Here is a 24,523-nt window from a genome sequence, read left to right as displayed (position 1 = left end):
TATTATCTAGCCAGTAAAAGTAATACATGTAATTCCACATTATTATAAGGTGAGATCCACCTATATTTTTACCATATGAATAGCATTCTTCTCAAAGAAAGAAGGATTAGGTTTTAGAAAGAATAGATAAAAAGTTAAGAAGGAAGGCCAAGCAATGCATAGGTCTCCTTTGCTGTAAATCCTGGAGAGAATTTATATCAGTAGCATGAATTAACACTAATATTCTGTAACTTTAACTCTCAAAATGATCAGAAGTCTTCCTGCAGGGACTTTTAATAAGTATTCAGACATCCCTGCCTCTCCTCGCACAAGGTTATACATTTAAATTTGATTTATATTTATTGTACAATCCAGTGTCATATTAATGTGCAGAAAAACTGCAATGTGGTAAACTGAATTTGACAGAGTTGAACTTAGCACAAAGATACTTTCATCACTAAAGATACGTTGTCACCCTTTCCATTTCAAAAACATGCCACTAAGGCCTTAGGTTTTATGCGAGTACTCATTTCTACAAGGAAATAAGAACAGACCATAATGACTGCTACCAGCTAAACTGAATTTCTGTGCCAGAAAACTCAAAGCTTATAGAAATCTCTAAGGACATGTGCTGGCTGATACTTCATATAAGTACCAACCTGAGGCCAGAGTAAGTTGCATCTTTTAATTTTGTACCTGCTACTTTTTCTCAGCCATCATACACCCATATTCCAGCAAACATTCTACCAAACCCCAGGACACTTTAATCTAGGTTACAGGCTAGATTTGGACAGCAATCAAATATTGCAAGACATGAGAGATTTTCAGCATTCTGAGGTTTAGAGAGTGTAATTTTGGTTCATATCTTTCAGGAAGGACAGTGCAAAGTGAAGCAAAGCTAAAAGCATGTGGAAATAAACATTCTGACAGAAATGGCTGGATTCCAGATGGCACAGCATTAGGATAAGCCTCACATTTATTATGTACATGAGTTAGCTACTACACAAAAAATTCACGTGACAGATGTTCTTCTTGATTGTTTTTGTTATTTTTCTGTAGTATAATTTCTACATTACAAAATTAATGCAAAATACATTTGCAATGCATTTTTATCTAGGTTGTATTACTTCCTTATTGCACATACTCCTTTCCAAAATCTGAGTTTTAAAATGGAAGGCATTGTTTAGTGTGAGAGGTCCTTGACATAAAAAAACCAATATGAGATTCAGTTTTACATGCATTTTATCAGTTTTCCTCTGTTCTCAGAAATCTGTGCCTGGCATTGGTATTGGAGCTTAGAAAGCTGCCTAAAGCCAAAGCATTTCAGGGGGAATAGATGCTAATTTTAATGAAAAAATAAGAACACATAGTCATAAATCTAGTAGAACCACCTCTGTTGTAGATAAACTTGTTTCAAGATACATAGTCTTGTTCACACAGAAAATTCTGACAAAAACATTCTTCTACACTACTTTCAAAGATGTGTTTGAGAACAAAAACATTGCTTGGTTAAGTGAATGAACCGTTAGTGGAACTTAGAAAGTTTTACAAGAGACAGGCTGCAGCAAAAGAGCACCTGCATGATTGTGTCTTTTATGCAAACATACAAATTTAATGAGGCCATAATCCCATTGCACCCATGATTCTCCTAAAATCTCATTTTAGCTAGTACTTACACACCATCCATTTGAATTGGACCATTGATATCCTGGCCAAAAACCTGATTTTGCCATAAAATTCTATAACCTTAAAGAACATTCGGTCTACTAAAAGACAATCTTCACACCAGGGATTTTATAATATAACTATGCAGGGCAACAACACTATGAAACAAGAGGAAATAAATTACCTCTAAAGAGAAGCAGAGCTGACACTGAAACCCAAGCCTTCTGAGCACTCTCACCTTTGGACTTACCACTGGACTTACTAAAATAATTTTAAGTACTAGGTCTTCCAATATTAACATGGTACAATACAAGAGAAAACCTTATAAAATTACAATGATAAGGCATTATTAAGACCCTATATATATCTGCAATTTTAGGTATTTCAATACTTCTTTACAATGTTTTGTCTAGGTTGAATCATCAAATAAAAATTACACCACAAATTGTCACAAGGGGATTTTATTGAGTGGGGGTTTTATTTTGGAGGGGATTTTTTGAGAATTTTTTCCTTGAGCTAGTATCACTGTTATAAATAGATAAAACTTTGGTGAGATAGACAGGATTTTCACTTTTTAAATGAGAGGTAAAGTACAACTAGATCTAAGTCTAGAGAATTAAAAAGGATTCTTATGATATAAACTGTGAGTGACATGTTCTCTTATAAATCTACCAAATTCATGCACCTACTGATGCAGTTATCATTCTGACAGAGGAGCCCTCTTCTCTTCACTGGTGAGACCCTAAATGGAATATTTATCTCTGGAGCCCTCAGCACAGGGAGTACACAGACCTGTTGCAGCAGGCCCAGAGGGGTGAAACACCTCTGTGGAAAAGGCAAGAAAGGATTGGTCAGCCTTCTCATGAGGGGATGAGAAGGCTCCAGGGAGATCTTATTGTGGCCTTTCGTACTTACAGAGGGCTCAAAAGAAGGATGGGGAGAAAGCTTTCAGGACCTATTGTGATAGGACAAGGGGCAATAGTTTTGAACTAAAGAAGGGTAGATGCAGGCTGTGTATAAGCAAGTGGGTTTTTACCATGAGGATGGTGAAATACTGGCACAGGTTGCCCAGAGAGGTGGTGGATGCCCCATCCCTGGAAGTATTCAAGGCCAGGTTGGAAAGGGCTTTGAGCAACCTGGTCAAGCTGAAGATGTCCCTGCTCATTGCAAGAGGGTTGGACTAGATATCTAAAGAGCCCTTACAATTCAAACTATTCTATGGTTCAAAGATTTTGAGCTGCCATGAACCAACAGAAAAAAAAAAGGTATCTGTGAAGAGAAAATAGTTATCGGTACATATTCTGTGTGAGCCTTTCAGTTTCCTGCCTACTGAAATTTTATATATCGTCATGTCTCCTTAATTCCTTTTATTTAGAAAAAACACATTTCAGAATTACAATCAGTCTAAGGCTTCTTATATATGTACTGTAATTTAAGTCATGTCAGTTTGATTTATGTTTTTATGTCTCATTGATGTAAACTTGATTTATGTTTTTATACTTAGCTGATGCTTTGAGTATTTCTTTAATGTAATGGCTCTGAGCAGCAAAAAAGGATCCCACTTAAAAGTTGCATTTTATTTCCTAAGCAGTTGTAAATAGGTAAGTGAGATGGAAGCTTGCAGTCTCTGTCATAATTGTACACTGGGCTCAATAAAGGGATGATTCAACACTCTACTACCCTGCTGATGAGCCCTAAAATATTTATACAAAATTTTTTTAGAGACTCATAAGCCTTGTATGCAGGAATTGAGGTGGCATATCTATTTTTTTTTTTTAATTCACTGGTCAGCAAAATAAGAATGAAAATAATTTTTTGTAGTTCATATAGTCTAATTTTGACTGCCATCTTAGGAGGTATTAATGACATTCTCCTATCACACTGACCATTGCATGGATAAACAAAATCAGTACTTTCATCACTCTCTTAAACCATGACAGGAAGCAAGAAAAATTTCATAGAGTTCATGTCTTGCCAGGATGAGAATCCTCATTTAGTATGTTCACATTATAGTCTTAAAAAATATATTTTCTGGTCCTGTAGACATTCTCTGTATTGAATTCAGGCACATCTTATGATTAGGATATCTTTTACACTACCTTTTAATCAGTTTTGAGCTCCAGAGAAAGAAAAATATTTTTAATCCTTCATATTAGGTGAGGGAAGAAAGTAGGATTATAGCAATGCAAATATTAATTGCCATCAGATATTCTGTCTCATTCAACATCTATGATCCTTGTCCCTTTATTATAATCATTCTCACCACTTTCATTTCACTGCTTTCCAGAAACTTTAGAATATGTATTTGTGTGGATTAAATTGTCACAGAAAAAAGTTTAATTCTTTCAAGAATTCATTTGCCTTCTTTTTCACTCGAGTGTTTGACATCATAAATACCATATAATATTTTCATGGGGTTCTTTTGTTTGTTTTAGAGTTCACCGAGTAAAAACAAGAAGAAAGAGATAAAATATTCAAGTTCTTTCCTTGCTTTCTGGACTAAAAAATGTACTTCATCATTAGTGTCTCCCTTACCCACAATCATTTGTTTTACTTCAAATTCAGGAGAAAGTTCTGCATATGTTTTCTTGAATAAAATGGGGTTGAAATGGGCTGGGACTGTTGACACTCATCTCACGACTCTCTTCCCTGACAGGCATGCACTGAAGTTTATTTCTTTTGATAGCCTGTTTTTTGTTTTTCATCTCCTAGGCCTGTTTTTTGTTTTTCATCTCTTTTGTCTCCTACCCTTGTGCTCATTGGAGGACAATTCCATTCCCTCTTTTCCTGGATAATACCAAAATCTGGTTGTGAAATAGTGAGTCAAAAAATGAGGTCTGTTTATGATTCTATGTTGCTGTTCACACAAACAGACATAAAACCCTACTATATATCTATAATATATATATTATATACTTACAATACTATATACTTATAATACTTATAATATATATATTATATGCTATTATATTATATATCTATAATATATATCTATAATATATATATAATATATATTATATATATTATATATATTATATATTATATATATTATATATATTATATATATTATATATATTATATATATTATATATATATAATATATTATATATATTATATATATATAATATATTATATATATTATATACTTGCTCCTTGCAGTGTTTTCCTATTTATTTAAAAAGAGGAAGACAACTTTTCACATTCATCATGAGCACGTGCCAAGAATTCAGCAGAACAAATAACATGCTTCACTGACTCAGCATTGGCTGATGAACTAGAAAAACCCCAAGAGCATCCTCAAGCCAGAATTAAGGTTTGTAGTTAGTGTGACATACACTCCTTCCTTTTTTCATTTTGGTACTGTTAAGGAAGTTTGAGCATACAGAATTAAACTGAAGAGAGAACACTGTATTGTGATGCGTATCCCAAGGAAAAAAATTATCATTGTTATCAATTTTACAAAACCAAGCAGTTTCTGGTATCAAAACAGGTCACTTGTTACTGAAGAAAGGTAAATGAGGTAGGATTCTGAGTCTGCTGTCAAACAAGCAGGACAAGACACAACAGGTATCTGACTGCATGTCCATACTGCTCACAATTTAAGAACGGTATATTTTAAAACTGTGGAAAGATCTATTGAGGGCTTTGGTTTTGTTTGTTTTTGTAAATGTGCATTATAAAGCCTTCAATCACAAATTAACATTGTTATCATACAACACCCCAGAGAAAACCTGAAGAACTTAAAGTTTAAATCTGATTTACTGGGCATTTGCCCTTGACATCTAGGCTATACAGATTTAAAGGCACTGAAGAAAGTTCATAAATAAAGCAGACAAGAAGTAGCACAGCACAGAAGGACCATGAACTAAAGGAGACAAAGGAGCGGATAACAGAAATATCAGTCTGCTGTTTGTCTCCAGAAGTCTCATTTTTAAAGGTAGTGAGCATTTTACAGCAATTAAAATTAATGGAAATTGTAATATTCAACACTTGCAGAGATAAATGGCTCAACTGTCTCATAAATAATTGTATGTTCTTTTTTCTCATTTTAAGATGCCTTCAAAGTGTATTCAATAACTAATATAGGTTTTCAAACCTGTACCCTCAGTCACAGCTCTCTCTTTACCAGCAATGCCTTGGAGTAGTTTCAGAGTTCAGTACTTCAACACTGGACACTGAGTAGCACATGAATTGTGCAATGAAATGCACAAGACCTCTGTCTAAGGGCAGTCTTGTAATTTCCATGACAGTCCAGAAAAAATTACATTAACATAAAATGCATAAATCAAATGAAAACAGCCCGAAGGGAATTGCGTATTTCTTTGCTGAAGGGCAATAACAAGAATACTCTACTTGCAGAGCCTCTGACCTGCTGTGTTACTTTCTTATCTCCTGCTTCTAATATGTACCTATATTATAAAACAAATTTTAGATTAGAATTTGTGATTTTGAGGGCCATACAGCCACAATTTCATCTAAAACACCTTATTTTCTTTTGATGTATTCTAATTTCTTACCAAAAGCACATAATGAAACACTAGAAGCTTAATTTTGATCAGGTCCTGCATGTTGTCCATATTTTTATTTCACCATCCTAAACCCGAATGTTCAGAGAACTTAATCCTTGTAAGAACTGTTTCTCTTAATCATATTTTTTTTTCTTAATGGATTTTAGTAGGTTTAGAATACAATGGTCAAAGTCTTTGTTTTGAAAACTGTATTTCAAAACACAAGCAGAGAAAGTATGTTAATCAAGTGCTTGGCATTCTCTAAAGCAGTGCATGCAACATTCTTTAGTTTTACATTAAAAATATCCATGCTGGTCTTATTATTTGTTTTTCTCTTTTATCCTTTTCCTCTTTAAGGCTTCTTCAACTTTTCCATCTCCTTCAACATTTCTCTTCTGATTCTGTATTCCCCAGCCATGCACTTGCCCCCACAGTCACAGACATGGTTAAGGATTCACTCTTTTTTACTCTTTTCCTCACATCTTCTGAGCTATGGATATTATTCTTCATGTAGAGCAAAAAATTCTTGATCTCCTGCTATGTGCACAGAAGATCTGATAGTGGCTTGTCTTCCACAGACAGCAACCTCTCCTCATGCAAAAATGTGCAAATTTGTTTGCTGTCTTACTTGTGCATCAGTCCAAAGCAGCTCCTTTCCCTGACACTGGTGTGTGCAGAGCTCTAAACACCTTTTCTTTACATTTTTCAAAGCAGTCAGAGCAGCATTTTTATTCTTTACCCATAGTATTTCCTGAACATGGTGACAATAATTTTTAATCCATGTTTAGCGCTGAGTTTGTAGGTTTTAAAGCAGGAGTAGCTCAACTTTTACATTATTAATTGTTGCTGTTTTCTATTTCTAGGGAATTCAATAATTATAAATATTTAGCTATATGAAAAACAGCAAGCAGAAGGAAAAAGCTGGTTTAACTAAAAGTTTCAAAAATTTTCCAGTAGCCTGATTTCCCAGAACACTGGGGACTGATTACCACAATACAGTTCTCACATGTAGGTGCTTCAGTCCTTCAGAACAACCACAATGTTTCACAGCCAAGATGCATTTTTCAGAACATTTATTCCCAATCTGCATTCAAAGAAATACCTGCTGCTATAAATCTAATTTGAGGATATAAGAGGCTATCAACAGCTCAGAAAATCAGACCCCTGGGGAAAAAACCCAATTGACTTAAACCTATTAATTAAATTGCTAAAATACTTTAAATATAGTTTAATTTCTACATTTTTAATCCTATTTATTTCTACTTTTTAGAATAAATGTTAATAAATAATAATCAACTAATAAATTATGTAGATTGAAAGAAATAAATATAATTATAAAAAATTCTAAATGCAAATTTCTGACAGAAACATGCTTATGCATAAAGGTAGCAACAATTATTACAAAGGTCATTGGATTTCCATGTTTATTGTTTATTGTTTTTTAAGAAAACAATGATCTATGAATTCCATGCTTTTTATTACAGAGATATCTTTTTGGACATAGTTTATGACACAGGTTGTAGATTAGAAAAAAACAAACAACATGTTGAGGAGATTTACTTTGAGGTTTTGTAGACACTTTAAAGAGCAGAAAAAAATCACTTGAGAATACATTATAGCTACATAAAAAAATCACAAGTTAGTAGTTTCTGTAATAATAAAGTGCACTGCAGAAAATACCTTAGAAACTATCTTGTTCCTATCAGCCTTAAACCACTAGTAGGAAATCAGCTCCCCACACACAAAGAAGGATGTCTGTAGTCTGCAGCTGGGGAAAAAAAAATTGTCTAATAAATGATGGGACATTTTCTAAAGGCACAGAGAAACTTTTAGAAACAATTCTACCAACACAAAGCAAAGAAGCTTTTTATAACTTACAGCTCTGAGAAAAGTGCTGGTTTTTTTCACAATACTATATATTTATCCTGACAAATGGAGAAATGTTCAGCCTTAAGCAACTGGGAGAAAGGAGAAAAAGAAAACATCAACCTTAGCTTTTGAGTACTTTCCTTGGGATCCACTGCTTAATCTGAGCTTCTGAAGTTCAGTTGAAAGAACAGCAGTCCCTTGGAGAAGCACCTAATCTGTTCATGATAGATCTCATAGAATTAATGTTTTTAACAACTTATCTCCTAAAAGTTAATAGTAACATTTCAAAGTCAAGCAAATGCATGCAATTTTACAAATTCAAGGACATTTGAAAGTACATAATCTAATTTTCCAGAGGAACAACTGAATGTATTCCACCACAGGTTGAAGGGAAATTTCCAGTAAAGGAGGAATAATGAAAATGAGAGATAAGTTGTCAATGCCTAACTTTTACAGCTTGCATGCACTTTGCAAACTGTCCCTTGCAGCAATGAATGAGCTCTGGAAAAAAAGCAGGGTGGTTCCACCTTGCATGGGAAGACCCTGGAAGTGACCAGTGGGACCAGCTGTGGGAGGTGAAGCTGAGGGTGCCAGAACAGGTGTGTCCTGACCACACCCCAGGGAACAGAGTGGTGCAAGGCACGAGGCTGGGAACAAGCAGGCAGAGGATGAGTGCCCAAGCTGAAATCCATCTGCTGAGCAAAGTCAAGAGGGCCCCAGGGAGGGTCCTTGCACTCTTTTCTCCCCAGCCAAAGAGGCACAGGAAATCACAGCAGGTATTATTTCAAATGGGTTAGTAATTTTCCTGAAAAGAAATTCCAGGAATAGGTCCACAATAACTTTTTGAACTAATGGGTACATAAATGGAAAGACAGACGAAGTGAGAAAACAGGAGAAGAAATATTTGACATTTTATTTTCAAACCAATCTTAATTTATTTTTATTGTTATTCAGACTAATTAATCTTTTCTATTCCAGAGATTTCCTCAAACAGAGAAATGAGTGCTACATGAAAGAGGGCATAATCAATGCATTAGCTGAAGAGGAAGCTTTGATCATGGAGTGAAGGTTAATTTCCTGGGTCAGAAGACCCAAATCAATGTCCACTCAAGAGATGTATTGCTCAAGAAGCTCCTTCCACTTTTCAGTGTGTTACAACTTAACATATGTTCAACAGAAAAAATCAAGTTATTATGGGTGCATATCCAAAAGATTAAGATACATGTATTTCTCCCAAGCTGGCACCAATTCAATAGAGGATAAGGCAAATCCATTCTAAAAAACTTTTGTCATTCACAAAAAATTTGTACACCAAATACTGTCCCTATGATTTCTGTATTATCTACTCCAGCATGACTGATAAGTAGAAATAATCTTTCCTGAAGCAAATATTATGAAATAGCAAAACATAAATATAATGTCTTCTATTTAAGACATTTGATTACCTAGCACTTGCATTTACTTGTCCTCTAGCATAGGCCATAAAAAGTGAAACGTAACTACACAGAAATTTTAGAAGCAGGATACCTTGAAGGATGCCTGATTTCACTAAAATGTCTGGATTGTACAAGCAGAATCAACATGACTGGGTAGATAGTCAAGATCTGTGAAATTAATCATACAATTAATCCTGTAGCTCAATCTGAGCTACAAAATTGAAACACCAAACTGAAGTAGTCTTGTTTAATGCTTGAATTTGAAGCATTGTAATCAAATGCAAAATGTAACAACCCCAATTACTGGCAGTATTATTTTCTACAATAGTAATTAAAGCTACCTATTAGAGAACACTTAAAATTAGCTAGTAGTTCTACTTTTGAAATAACCTACCATAATCTTTAATTCTTTGTTAATTTTTCTGTTAATTTCTGATTTGCAATGAGCATGAGCAGTAAATTAACCAATTTCTATGCCTTTATTTTTTCAAGTCCTCTGTAAAAGTAGAAACAGTAACTGTAAATCATGGTCATAGCAATAGCATTACTTAATGGGATGGATAGGTATTCAGCAGAACCCAATAAAAGAAAAATGAGAAAGGTATAAAAGCCATTAAGAGTATTGCAAAAGAAAACTCCATTCCAGGTGATGTTCATTCTTCCTGTGGAAATCTGTAAACTCTTTACTTCATTTCCAGCTTGAACAGGAAAGGAGTCCTTCAGCCAGCAGACAGTTAACTATTGTCTACCTAGGCATGCTGCTCACTACAAGTTTATACATTTTTAGCTCCTTGCTTACAATAAAATCAATGCTCACTGAGTAATTGACTCAGATTTATCATTAACAGCAATCAACAGGAAAGATGTGTTGTGCAATACTGTAACAAAATTCACCCCAGAGGCAAGACACTGGTTCAAAGCTCTTATACCTCTTCCTTTAAAGCACAACTCAGACCGAGCAACTCTTACAAACTAGGCATTTTTTAAAGTCTCCCATCAAAGGAGACACAAGTGAGGTAAGAGTTCAATGGGATCATAATAATTAAAGTTTCTAATATCTTCCCAAGATGCTTCACATTATGCAATCTTGTCATCATGTGTGCTTCCACACTTGTTTTCATGGTCTGGTTTTTTTTAGGATTTTTAACATTCATGTAAGGAAATTTGGAGCTTAGCTTTCTAGCTGGTTTTCTTACAGACTGGGACCTGCAGCTGACCTATTGAAGCAAAAGGATCTGGCTTATTCCTTCTAAGGTCAATGGAAGATGCTTAAACATCAAGAATTCATTTTCAAGACATTTCACTGAAGGACAAAAAACTGACACAGCATGTAGATTGAAGGATTCAATCAATGCAGCTTTGATTTGAAATTCTGACAGTTTTTACCCCCAAAAGTATTTATTCTGTTTCTGTGAACATGAAGAATCATTCCCCTGAAATAAATTAAATTAATTACAGCTGTTCCTGGAATAGAATAGAATAGAATAGAATAGAATAGAATAGAATAGAATAGAATAGAATAGAATAGAAAAGAATCATTCATCTGGAAGGGACCAACTAGAATAATCTAGTCCAACTACCTGGCCATTTCTGGGCTGACCAAAATTTAAAACAAGTTATCAAGAGCATTGTTCAAATGCATGTTAAACACTGCCAGGCTTGGGCCATCAAACATCTCTCTAGGAACTGGGTTACAATTTTTGACTGCCTTCTTGGTAGAGAAATGTCCAGTCAAAATCTTCCCTGGCACAGCTTTGAAATATTTCCACATATTCTATCACTGGATACAAGGGAGGACACACAGTGAAACATCAGCAAGTGACCTCATTAAGATGAAAAACAGCCCCCATTTTAAATAATAATTAAAATCAAACTAACAATCCTGCTTTACTATGCAAGGAAAGTACTAAAAATATTCAAATAATATCCCTATTACAATTTTAAATATATTTTCCCCACTCAAAAAAAAATTAGTGTCGTGATTAAACTAGCTGTGCAACCAGCATAATTTTTTTAATTGGACAGCTGAATCTCATGACTTGTGCCAGGTCAATACCAATTCTTTATTGTGCAATTAATCTAAGTTGACTTATCCACTACATTCGTAAGGAGCTTGATTCTAATGTATAGCTTTATTTCTGTGAATTTAGACCCTTCCATGACTGAAAGACTGCAGAGGTATACCAAAAATCTCACATCTCTGCCCCAGAAGTACTTTGAAATCTGTAGTTATCATAGAATTTTGAAATCTGAGTTTAAAAATATTAATGTATTTCAGGAAAAAAAATAAAACCGGGGGAAAAAAAAAGATAGCTGTACAATTCACTCTGTCATCCAGGTGTCTATGCTCTGGTACATCACCATAAGGAGATGTACTTCCCTAAAAATGTTCTCTGGCCTGTAAGTTTGTCATACCTGGAAGTTTCACAGAAACTTCTCCTATATTTCACTATAACCATTTCAGCAGTTTGACATTATTACTTCTCCCATACTTCACTATATTCAATTTAAAAGATTGTATTCAGATGTGCATTTTTCCTTCTGTACTTAAGCCTTCTATAGGCTTAAGTGAGGGCATTAACTTCCCAGGTTATAAGATTCTTTGCAGGGGCAGGGTTTGACTACTACTGCTATTAGGTTAAGTAAAATGGCAATCCATCAATATTCCTTTAGAAACAGGTAACTGGAGACACGGTTGATGCTCAAATCTGAAAGTATATGGTATAATGAAAGCACTAAATTATTTGAAAATGAACTAAAGCTTTTTGACACTAAGGATTTATCTTCGTTTCCAGAATCACAGAAAACGGTACCAAACTGAGATATTGCCGGGAATAGTCAGATCACTGAGCTGTACTAATGGCAAACAGTATTCTAAGTGGAGAAAAACATACAAAGAGTCTGCTCTGAGACTCCCTTTCTCTAGATCTTCTTGTCTTTAATTTCACTTTGTATCACACTCTAAGGAAAAATTAATGAACAGGTGAAAGTGGAAATTCTTTTTTAAAACTTTTAAGTCTTAAAACATAAAACATTCTCAACTTAGTTCAACACTACGCATCAGATTCAGGCCTAAAAACTACACATATTAATAAAGCTTTTACTAGATCAGAATCTGATATTTTGGATATATTTATTTTTATGTTAGACTATACACAGAGTCATATGAACACAGATACTGCTTACAGCATAAATAAGGAAAGTAGTTACTTACAACTATCTATATTTATTGTGAACTTTCAGGTTTGAATGCATGTATCTTTTTTCATGTTTAGAAAATTTTCTTATTTTGTCTCTTTAGAGATGCTAAATAAAAAGCATGTACAAAAAAATGCAGGTCCATATTCCATTAGAAATTCCTTGACAGACTGATGTTTCCATTGATTTTTAAAAACCAATATTCCAAAGACATCCAGTACCTAATATGGTGTCTTTATCTGCAGGAATTAAGAAATCTCAGACACAACCCATTATTATCAGAACAAAACCCTGAAAGAAGACAAGAACAGAAAAGTGAGTATCTGGGACTATCATATGCTGCTGTGAATTACTACAGTCCACCTATGGATTATTACAAGACCTGGGATATGACCAGTTTTGTCACTGTCATGTACTGACATGCCCTATATTGTGTACCAGAAGAAGAATTTCAGAAAAACTGGCTATCATATCTTCACTACTGAAAGATCTTTTCACCAGTTACAAAATGGTGTTTATCCACGGCACCTTGGGCCATTAATCATCTTTATGTAGATAAGAAAGTGCTCCAGGATTTAAAAGAAACATATTTAATATTAACTCTAGCTATTGGAAGTCACCAAACAGCTACACAAATGAATGGAAATGAAAGGGAAGAAACATTTCATGAGAGACACCAGCAATAGATACTGATAAAAATTTTTGCATAAGAATTTTTTTCACTGTCAGTAGAAAGATTCTTTCTTATTCCTTCAGTTTCAGAACTATTTTCCTTGAAGAATGAATGCCAGTATTTTGTGTTAGCACACCATCTTGTGGATAACTCGTCTAATTGGGTGTTGCTGCAACAGGCAGCAGAGGCTCCAAGTGCTAGAAGCAACAGGATTACTTCTCATTAATCCAGTGCTTACAGTCGCAGCAAATCTCCCTTTTATATGCATCATGACTCCTTTCCAAATCTGCTTGTGAAGCGCTAAATCATTGAATGTGAAAGAAGATGTACCTACATGAAGAAGGATTAATTATTCTTAAATACTTTTCTTAATTCACACTTAAAACTGGAAGAAATCAAAGGTATTAAGTTCTTTGGTATGCTATACAATATATACAAAAACCCCAGAAATAGAAAACTAATTACCTAATCCACTATAAATATACCTTCATGGTCCCTTTTGGACACCTTTGGCCCCTTGGACTTGTCTTGTGTTCATTGGAAAGTAAATGCTAGCTTTGAAAGCACTTTTTGGTCTTCAGTACCAAAAATGTCATTGTCCTTCTTCATAACTCAGTCATTACAACCAAATGTCTTCCATTATTGACGGTGCTTCCAAGGCATTATTCATAATGCTATCTATTTCAGATGACTGGGAAATAAACAAGTATAGGCTAAGCAGAAAGTGTGGGAAAGTTTCAGGATTTTCATATTCTTCATTGTTATACATCTATAGTCAATGATTCCATCCTTTGCCATTTAAAGTTACAGGCATTTGAAAATTATCTAATTTGATTTTATTTTATTTGAATTCCAGGTTGATTTCCCAGGTAGGAACCATCCAGAAATACTGCAGAGAATATGAGATATCCTAACTCACGTGTGCCAAAATGGAGGTCTTGAGCTATTTCAATCCCATATTGGATTAGTGCATCAAGATTTGTGAATTTTCTTTCTACATGACAAATTTTCACAATGAAGACAGTGACTCAGTGGAACAGACTGCTTTGAGAGACTGTATAGTCAACATAAAGTCAGAATAGTGCAAAATCAATTTGAAATTCTGTAAAGGTTACTATCAGCAATATAGATGTTTGGAACAACTACAAAGTCCAGAACAGTGCAGAGTATAGATTCTTGAACTTAATTTCTGTGTAAACTGCCTTTTTTGCTCTCTTCACTCTGCAGGGAAAAAACAAAGAGCTTGAAAAAGTATTTCACTGTCCCAGTGCTGTAATTACCTGCCATGAGCAATATATACACTCTGCTTGAACAGGCTCATGTAGCCTCTCTGTTAAAGCTCTGAAAGCAACTCACATGAAATATTAGAAATTACAAAGGAAATAAGATCAATTGATCCATTTACCACCCATTAAAATATGTGCAGAGGAAAAACCTTCTAAACAAATATTCTTCCAAAATGCACTTCCAACAGCCCTATAGTTTATGTTTTTTGGAGAGTAGCTGTCTTGGAAACTTTGCCTTGCATTCTCTGCTGTTACTTCTGGCTAAAACAAAGATCGATCAAGACTGTAAACCAGAAGGCATAAAAAAATCTTAAACAAAGAAGAATCAATACTTGCAACTTCTATGTCCATAGATTTGTGTAGCTTGCTGCATTTCATCTTCTACAAATACTGACAAATCAACTGATATTTATTATGTAATAAAATAACTGGATTTTGGTGATACAAGTGAATTGAGTCCAGTGTGCTCTGCTGCATTCAGTAGTATTACAAAAAAAGTTTAGTAGTTGATTGTTTTGGTTTTTTTTTCTTTCTTTACCTTACAGGTTTAGCCCTGGATTATTTTTTAGAAGCCGTATTGTTTGATATTATATTTTCATGCAGTTTGATCAGATCTTTAATGAATATGCTTAAAACACCAACAGAGAGGTAACAATGGGATATTTTATCTGTTGATGATGTCAAACTGGGCAAGGAATCAATCAGTACAATCAGTTGGATTGTTTTGGAAACCAGGACAAACAAGTAAATAAATTTATTATTATAGAACAGAATACATAATAATGCAGTTCTTTCAAACAGGGATTAGAACCTGAGTGCACTGAAGTAAAAGCTATTCTGAAGTAAATAGTGGTTCTACAATGTCATTTAGTGCAGTTTAAATTGCCAGAAGTAGAGACAAATAGCAGAAAACACAGAAAAGTGACTAGAGCCAATTAAATGGAGTATATCTTCTTTATGACAATTTTTCGTTCCATGCTCTGCCACATACTTACTCAACAGACCTTAACATAAAAAGAGGGTTGCTTCACAAAGTTACCTCAAACCTTGCTGGCATTTTAATTTACCTCATTTCACAGTTAGAAGAAATTAAACTTGGGATGAAGTGTAAAAAGTCATGTTTCTGGAAAGACAGCAAAACACTTACAGCTGCTTCAGTTGGTTGGCCAAACAGAAAGGCAGACAAAACATTCAGATCAACACGTAATGAGAATTTTTTCCAGAGGAAAAAAATACGTAAAGTTTTATTTGATAAAGCTCTTTCTATTTTCATTCCAGAATGAAATGTATTCTGTTTCACTTTACCTCTGTAATGGAAGAAAGAAGTATAACCATTGAATAGCTTGTTATTACAGTTTCTAAAACTAGATCTCAAAATAAGAGTTAAAGTGGTTCACTTCAAAAATTTTCAAAGGGCATTCCAAAATGACAGTCATGCTTCTGTTCTGACTTTTCTGTAAACAGTTTAATCCTTTCACTCTGTGCACACTCGTAAGTGGACTTTAAGCATTTTCTAGTTTTGGTTTTCCCAAGTGTTCCATTGCAAAATCATCATAATCCCATTGCTGGCAACTTCGCAGGTTGTGAACGCTTTTTGTTTGCATTGGCTCTTTCTGGGGCTGTCAAAGACTGTCCCAAATAGTCCTCCTTGGAGAAGAAGGGATCACTTTGCACATTCTTATCTATTCCCTCACTCTGTCTTCTAATGATGAATGGACTGTGCTGTGTCGAGCAGCTGGGCATGACCAGTCCTTTTCATGAATGCATCTGCAACAAGGAAAGAAGACAGGGTCAGATGGGAAGAGTTCACAAGCTGGGTGGCAGCTGACACATGAAAGTGCACTGACCCATGATATTGTCCAGAGTCTGAAGGAAAAACAGGACTCTTACTCCTCACTGTTCCTCTAATATCCAGATACATTTGTAGAATCACTGGCAAAATACACTGAAGGTGTCTTTACAGCTGCTCCACATTCAAATGGTGAAGTACAGTGAAGATCAGTTAATTTTGTTAACCCAAGGGATGGAGTTCATTCCCATTCTTCTACCAAATAACACTAATGTCAATGTGACTGTGTCACAAAATTTCTTTTTCCTTCTTCAATAATAAATTAGCAATCACAAATCAAGTGTTCAAGAACAAAGTGTTTATCTGCAAAAGTTGTTTGACCTTATTGTGACTTCATACTGAGAATTAATGTTTGGTAGTGCTTCTAGAATAAATCGTGCTATGGAGTGAAGATGATATAAAAACTAGGTTTTATTGATTTCATTTCCACATAAACTTGAAAGACTTTTAATGAACTAGCTAAGTAGGAAATTATTAAGGCTGCCAATACTGTCCTGGAGGATTGGAAATGTCTCTTTCAATTTCCTATGTATTGTTGCACAAATCACCTCAAAACAAAAAGTTATCAGATATGATCTTTCTTTTGGCATGTGAATTACTTATTCTGATCTAAGAGTGGATGAACAGGTCACAGCTGCAACTGAAAATTGTAGTAGCTGCTTTTAAAAAAATCTAAATCAAGTCTAGTCATTTAAAATGGGGTATGGGGAAGGACTATGTAATTTCTGACCTTCATGTGTGATGATGAGAAAACTGTAAATCATGTGCTTCTGAGACGGGAATAAACACTCAGATTTCTGAGGTATTGGATCACGTAATTGATGTTTGTGAACTAGATATTATAGTCATAATCAATACAGAAAAACCTCAGGAAATTAATTATTCTTTTTTCTGATACTTGCTGAACAACAAAGTGCAATATTAAAATTTTGCTTTTTATGTGAGTGCCATCTGTCCTGTGTTTTGAGTGAACCAAAAACTGTGAAAGATAATAGCATGATAATGATAGAATCAAGTCTCTCTCAAGACAAATGGACAGCAGGAGAGGGTTTCTACTGTGCTCTAACTTTGTCATTTCTTAGCTTCTGACATTGTGACAGCAAATTGAATGTTTAATTTGCTGAAGGGAAAAGTCATTAGACAAAGCAGTTATAAGACATCTCACGAACAGTTAATCTCAATAAGCAAGAAGTTGGGCAAAGGAGGTGAAAGTTCACCTGTGTGGTTGAACAGTGCACTTCTGGCAAAACCCAAAGACACATAGAAGGTGGAATCACAGACCAGTTTTGAGATGCTGTCAGATTATGAAGAAATGAGATGAGGAAAGACAAGGTCCATCTGGCACTAAATTTGGCCAAGGCTGTCAAGGACAGCAAGAAGGGCTTCTTCAAATACATCAATAACAAAAGGAAAGCTAAGGGAAATGTGGGCCCATTACTAAATGGGGCAGCAACACTGGTGACAGAGGATGCAGAGAAGGCAGAGGTAGTGAATGGCTTCTTAGCATAGATTGCCACTGACAAGGACAGCCCTCAGGAATCTCCCAGCAGACCAAGGAGGAATGGCTGATCTCCCAGAATGCTGGAAAGTCGTTCAGAAGGATCTCAACTGGGCATTTAGTAGTGGTCCCATATCCTATTCATAGCAAGATAGCATGGATAATGCCTTTGCGAAAAAATTTTATATAAAAAAGTTAGTATACATATTAATATAGCCAGGAGCACAGAGAAGTTTCTTCCTTATGTGAATATGTGCAGACTAATTACAATCTAGAAAATACAGGAGGAAAACCTTTTAAATACCCACTGAATGGATCTCATCCACTTACTGACTGCAGTTATAATGGCTTCCAGAATGCTTTTAAAACTACATAGTTAATAGAAACTGATAAATAATTTCTGATTCAGGAAAACAATGAATAATGCATTACATTACCCTTTAAAGGTGAGAATTTCTGTGCCCTTACAGAAAATCTAATTCCAAACTTTTTTCAGAAAATCCTATATAATCAATTATTTTTAATTCTTTCAGAAGTACGTAGCCCCAACACCTTCTTCTCCCCCCCTGCTTCCCATAATACAGGAAACTGAATCTTTGGTATTTCCTTGTGGCTTCTCTCTATCTGCAGTACTCAACAGCTACAGCTATGGTTTCCATGAGGAAGGCATGAGAGGTAAAAATTTATTGCATACTTCTCTTTTCTGGAAATTTTCCTGCAAAATGGAAGAGTAGGCTTTCAACAACCTACTTTAGCAAGGGCTCTGCTAGTCTCCAGTTATGCCCAACAACAGTCTGAGAGCCTTAGTCCTATTGCACACACAGAAGTGAACCTGGCACTGCCACTTCATTCACATACCTTAAAACTGTGCCTCTGTACCTCCTTGTATTTTATTCATTGTCTGAAGAAAAGAGGAATGTGGTAATGAATAGAATCACCACTTTATTTTATGCACCACGATACTGTAGTCTGCTTTTCTAGTGCCCTCATCTTAAGACTCTTTTAAATCCATATCACTGGGCTCAAGTGGCATGGAGAGACATGAGTGAGGTCTTTCCAACCAGATTAATCAATAAAGACTCAATGTTTGCAGAGTATCACTGAAATGATGGAAGTATTTTTTTATTTCCTTGAGAATAAGAATAATGTTAATAATGTTCTGGTAATCAGCTTCTTACACATGTCAACAACGTGACAATAGTCACTGTCACCATCTTCTGACAAGAAGCTAATGGTGAGGGAAGCTCTATGGCACCCAGCACAGCTTTGATAGAGCTTTTTGATATTTAAGAGAAAGAATGCCAATCCAAGAGGGAAGTTAAAGTCCAAAAGAGAGTTCAAAACCACTTTCGCTAAATTGCCTTCATGAGAACATGGCACAGCTTGTTTGAAAATAATTATTTTTAATTTCTGCACAGCTACAGTAAAGCATAGTGTTGGAAAAATTCATCATCTGCCCACCTGGAAAACACTGAGAAAAAGCCCTTAGAATGAAGGACTGGGACATGGTAGGAAATGATTTAACCTAACAGTATCCTCGACACCAAAACCATTATTTTTCATTTAGATGATCACATGCTTTGCTAAATCCTAAAAACCAAGGGAAGTGTGCTGACCAAAAATATTCAAATCTTGGCCATATGCCACATTGACCCAGACAAAAATTTGCTATGGTCAAGGAACCATGTTTACTAGCTGGAGAAATATGAAATATGCTGATGAAATATGCTTTTCTATGAATTCAATTTATATGTTATGGAAAAAATAATTTATTACTACACCTATTTCTTAGTATTCTAGGCAGATCTTGCTCCTTATTTTTTATTTGTTACCACGAGGTTTCTCATCATCACTGATATTATTCCATTTTGCCCTCTGCAACTAAGGATAGGCACTAAAACACTGTCACTAGGATTTTTAAAATACCCATAGGTCTGTTCATCACTAGGAACTTACACCTTGGACTAACCGATCAAAACTAATGGGCTGAATACCTCACCAAGGTCACTTCAAAAGATAAAAACAGAAAATAATTGAAAAATATGAGAGGTTCTGATACAAAGAAGATCTTTTGAGCTTGGAGAAGAGATCAGTGTCGCATGAGAAAATTTAGAAGTCTCTTGCGTGTGGGTATGGAAAAGTAGTGAATAGAGACAATATAATTCGGACCTTTGATATTTTCTTAGTCATCTGCCAACACATATATATCCAAAGTGATTCACTGTAAATTGATTCACCATGTCCTAATGGATTCCTTTTACGGATATATGTAGTATAAATACCATGCAAAATTTCTCAAATAAGAGTCCTTCAAAACAATCGCACCAAAACAAAAACCAGGACTTTTTCAGGGTCTCAAAAACCATATCCTGAAAATATTCTGCAGTATTTTATTGTTCAGTCTGGTTCTGGTTTACTGCAGTGATTAATATTTCAACAAGTGATTCATGTTTAATATTTTTTATATCCCAAATGGTTTCTGTATAATCTGAAGGTTTCAAATAAAATAATTTTATACTATATCTAAATGAAATTACCTCAGAAAGAAAAATAAATGCTTTGCATTTGTGGAAGCAAACTTGCTCTTCTGTAATCTAGTGATTTAGAGAACTTGATCTGCATACCAAATTTCTGGCTATTTTTAATTTATTTACAGAATACTCATCAATGCTCTGTGCAAAAGAAAAAATCAGAACACAGTGATTTGCATAACCCATGCCAGTACACACCAGTCTTCCCATTATCATTGGTTATTTTATGTATGTGTTTGAAATCAGCACAATAAGAAGAGCTCCAGAAGACAGAAAACATATTCATATACCCTTTTCCATGTTGAACCAGAGAGTTTTCTTGTTCTGAGTTTTCACGTGTTTCCTTGGGTTTTAGCATGAAAATTTTGTTGATTCTATGTAACAAAAGAGCAAAACTAATAAATAAGAATTTTGTAAACAAGTAGTTACACGAAACAAGAAAAGTGATTACCTAAAACACTCAGTAAATAGCAGCAATATGGGCCCTTCTAACTGGTCAAACACTTTTCTTCCTCCACTGGAGACTCTCAAAACACTGATCAGCCATAGAAGTGGTTGAAAAAATTTTGCACAAGCTTCTGTGTAGGGAAAAGGTTTCCTGAAAACCTCCTGAAAAAAATCAGCCAATCAAATAGTTCTACTTCTTGGTAGGCACATACATGTTTAAAAAAATGCTATTAAACAAATGCTGCCTAAAAACTAAAAACCTCATATCCAAAAGTGGAATGAAGAAACAAAATTAGGTGACCGGGAAAATGTATTAAAGTTACTTAAAAAAAAAATAAAATTAGTGAACAATACCGTGCACTTTAACAAAGAGGATCAATGACAAAGAAACAGGGGAAAAAATCCACCATTAATATTTTGTATCTATTGTAGATATAATAGGAAATGTAGGTATGCTGGTAGAAGACCTTCGCATGGACAAAATGCAAAAGCCTCTATAGAGAACTAATTTAATGTAGAAGAATAAACAAGAATTGCAATTTACAGTGTGAACTCTGAGTTACAATGCCTTTATAAAGAATTTATTCAGAAAAATAAAAAAAATACACAGGAAGCATAATGTATCACATTTATATGATTTATTGACAAGAGGTAACAAAGGTTTTGATGCCAGCATGACATGTACATGTCAGGACTCTCTGAAACACGTAGCATGTAGTCTGGTAATCTAGACTAGTCTTGCTTGTGCACAGCTATCCACCTGGGCTTCCCTGCAGGCTGCCTGCCTGGCCAGGTGTCAGCCCTGCCTCAGGGTAGTGAACCCCATCCTGATCTGTGCCTACCTTCCTTGGCCTTGTGAGTCCTCTGCCCTGGTGGCTGCTGTCTGTCACACCCAAATCCATCTCCTTTGCTGGCTCTGGACTAATTCAGTATGAGACTGAAAATGCCTATGAATTTATTGGTAAAAATAAACATATCGTCTACTTGATGCTATGTATAGAGCATATGCTCGTGCACTGAAATACTGAAATACTAATGTCTTCCTTTATAAAGTATGCACATTGTTTGCATCTCTCATAATTATGGTAATATTTCACCTTTCTAATACTTCACTTGCTGAATAAAATGAGAAAAAGAAAAGGGAACCCAAAAGTTAGTCAGAATCATGGATTCTTTTTTCATTCATTAATATGAAGTGAATGGCCACAGAAGAATCAATAAATAAAGACTGTTGGTAGAAAGGAGAGCATCTGAAAGAAGTCAACAGCTCAAATTTGAAAACAGAGTTCATACAGAATGGCAGGCCTTTTATCTCTCGTCCCTCATCAGAGAGGCACGGATCAAAAACTGAATCATATATATAATGCAAAATAGATTGTGTTGCAGAGAAGAGAAAAAGATGGAGCTAGTCGAATTGATAGAGACTACACTGATTGCTCAGACATCTGAAGAAATAATGATATTTAATTAATAACTTTATCTCCCTTCTTGATTGCAGAATCTACAAAGCTGACGATGATCACAGAAACTAAGAATTTATGAAGAAGTGCCTGAAAAACAGCTGATCTAAAAGATTACAGAGTCTTCTTTAGAAATCAGACAACAACAAAGAGCATTGATATATGCTCCTCTTCTGCAGTGCAAAGAGGAGCAAACCCAGATCTAAAAAGTACCTAGATGCCCAGAATGGCACCTAAGTACCAGACTTAGATACTGGAAATTAGGTACAAAAATTCAAAATTTCAGCTGCCTAATCTTTTAATTACAACCCACGGACAGGTGAAGGCTGATTAAAGAGTGGTAAGATCCCAAGACAGAATAGCTAGGGAGGCTGTGGATTTAAATGTACATTGTATTTCAGACCAGCATGACAGTTTTTTTCCCAAGCAAAGGCAGAGGCACCTTATAACAGGGTATTGATACAGATGCTGAAATTACATGCTTTAAAGGAACATGGCTGCTATAGGAGGTGATTGCCTCAGGATTAATCTTGTTCAGCTCTTAGAAAAAATAGCTTAATGAGAAAGTTCAGGGCCTGTGATGCTGTTTTGCAAAAGTCATCCAAAGGGGAAATTTAAGACTAATGTCTCTCTTACGTCACTGGCTGACTCTCAGGGTGCATTTGCTCAGCAGGTTATGGGGCTCCAGACTCCCTTGATTTGCAGCTGCAGATGGTACAGGCAGAGCAGGCACACAATGCTGGGCCATTCCACTTGAGAGGCCTCACACCAAAATGTTCAGTATTGAAATGCATGTTCTACCTATTTAAGTATTCTTACTCTTGTTCCATTTCCATGCTTCTACTTAAATAAAAAATGATAGCTTTTGTGGGGGGAGGGGTTTGTTTTATTTTTTATTGATGGGGGTTGCTACTCATCTTTGTATCCTTTCACTTTCATGACTTGACCTAAATTAAAATCCAATCTAATTTACTACCTTAAAGAGACTGAAATCAGTTTTAAGGTCATATTACCTATAAGTAACAGATAGAGCACGTAACATCAGTGTGAAATATCAGATTGCAAATGGCTATGCCAGACAGAAATATCAAACATAACCTGTAGGAATACGCAAAGACAAAACACTGGGGTTCACAAGTTTCTCTATGCTGATTTTTTTCTCTATGCTGATTCCTATGTGACTTCCCCACCACCGTGTTCACTTCTTAATAAGAGGAAGAAAAGTCTCTTCCCACCATATTTAAAACACCTCTGGAAAAACAATGCTAGGTAAATCAAAATGAGGCTGCAAGGTATAATTTTCCATTAATGGAAAAGAGTTTGAAAAGTTCAAATTTAGTCACCAGGAAATATTTCTAAATATGTTTAAGTAGCTGGAAGTGCTGCCAACACTGGATTAGCACTGTACCACATGCAATTCCTCGTGCCATACACCAGAGAATATATGGAATGTTGGGAATAAGTTAAAATTTAATCTTTCATTTTTGACTGTCATTTTTCATAACCTCCCCTATGCTAATACAGAACTCAAACAGGAGCCTTTTAACTTGGGGACACCAGATGCTATTTTCTGTACAATGAAAAGAGAGAAAGTTTGGATCTTCTCAGTGGTTATTAGTCTGCAGATGATTCATATTCAAATGAATATTAGTTTAGAGCTTTTTAATTGCAATTAATGAGATAAATAGTTACGTTTTCTGGAAAACTTCAGGAAATCCTCTTATCATTGTCCACTTGAAAAAAACTAGAAAGAAACATAACCTTATTCTCACCCTGGACAAATAGTGTTTCAATACTAATCAGTGCTCATTTGTGGTATGACTTTCTAATGTACGTCTTATTAATGCAATAAAAATCTTCAACTTCACCAACATAAGAATAGGCATCAGAGGTTTTTCACACCTTAGTGTTCCCCCACCAACCAGATGACTGCTTCTACAGACATGATTTAAAATTCCATCAGCTTATAATGGGTACATTACTGAAACAAAACACCCCTAATTTACCATAAACAGTATGGTTTTGTGGTTCGTCTTACAAAAAAACTAAGATACTGGAAATTCTCACTCGGAGACAGACATACACTCAGTGGTATTAATGAAAGATTTTTTACTCTATTGCCCT

The sequence above is a fragment of the Molothrus ater genome, chromosome Z (genome assembly GCF_012460135.2).
Source record: "Molothrus ater isolate BHLD 08-10-18 breed brown headed cowbird chromosome Z, BPBGC_Mater_1.1, whole genome shotgun sequence".
Classification (NCBI taxonomy): domain Eukaryota; kingdom Metazoa; phylum Chordata; class Aves; order Passeriformes; family Icteridae; genus Molothrus; species Molothrus ater.
This window is presented reverse-complemented; position numbering follows the sequence as displayed.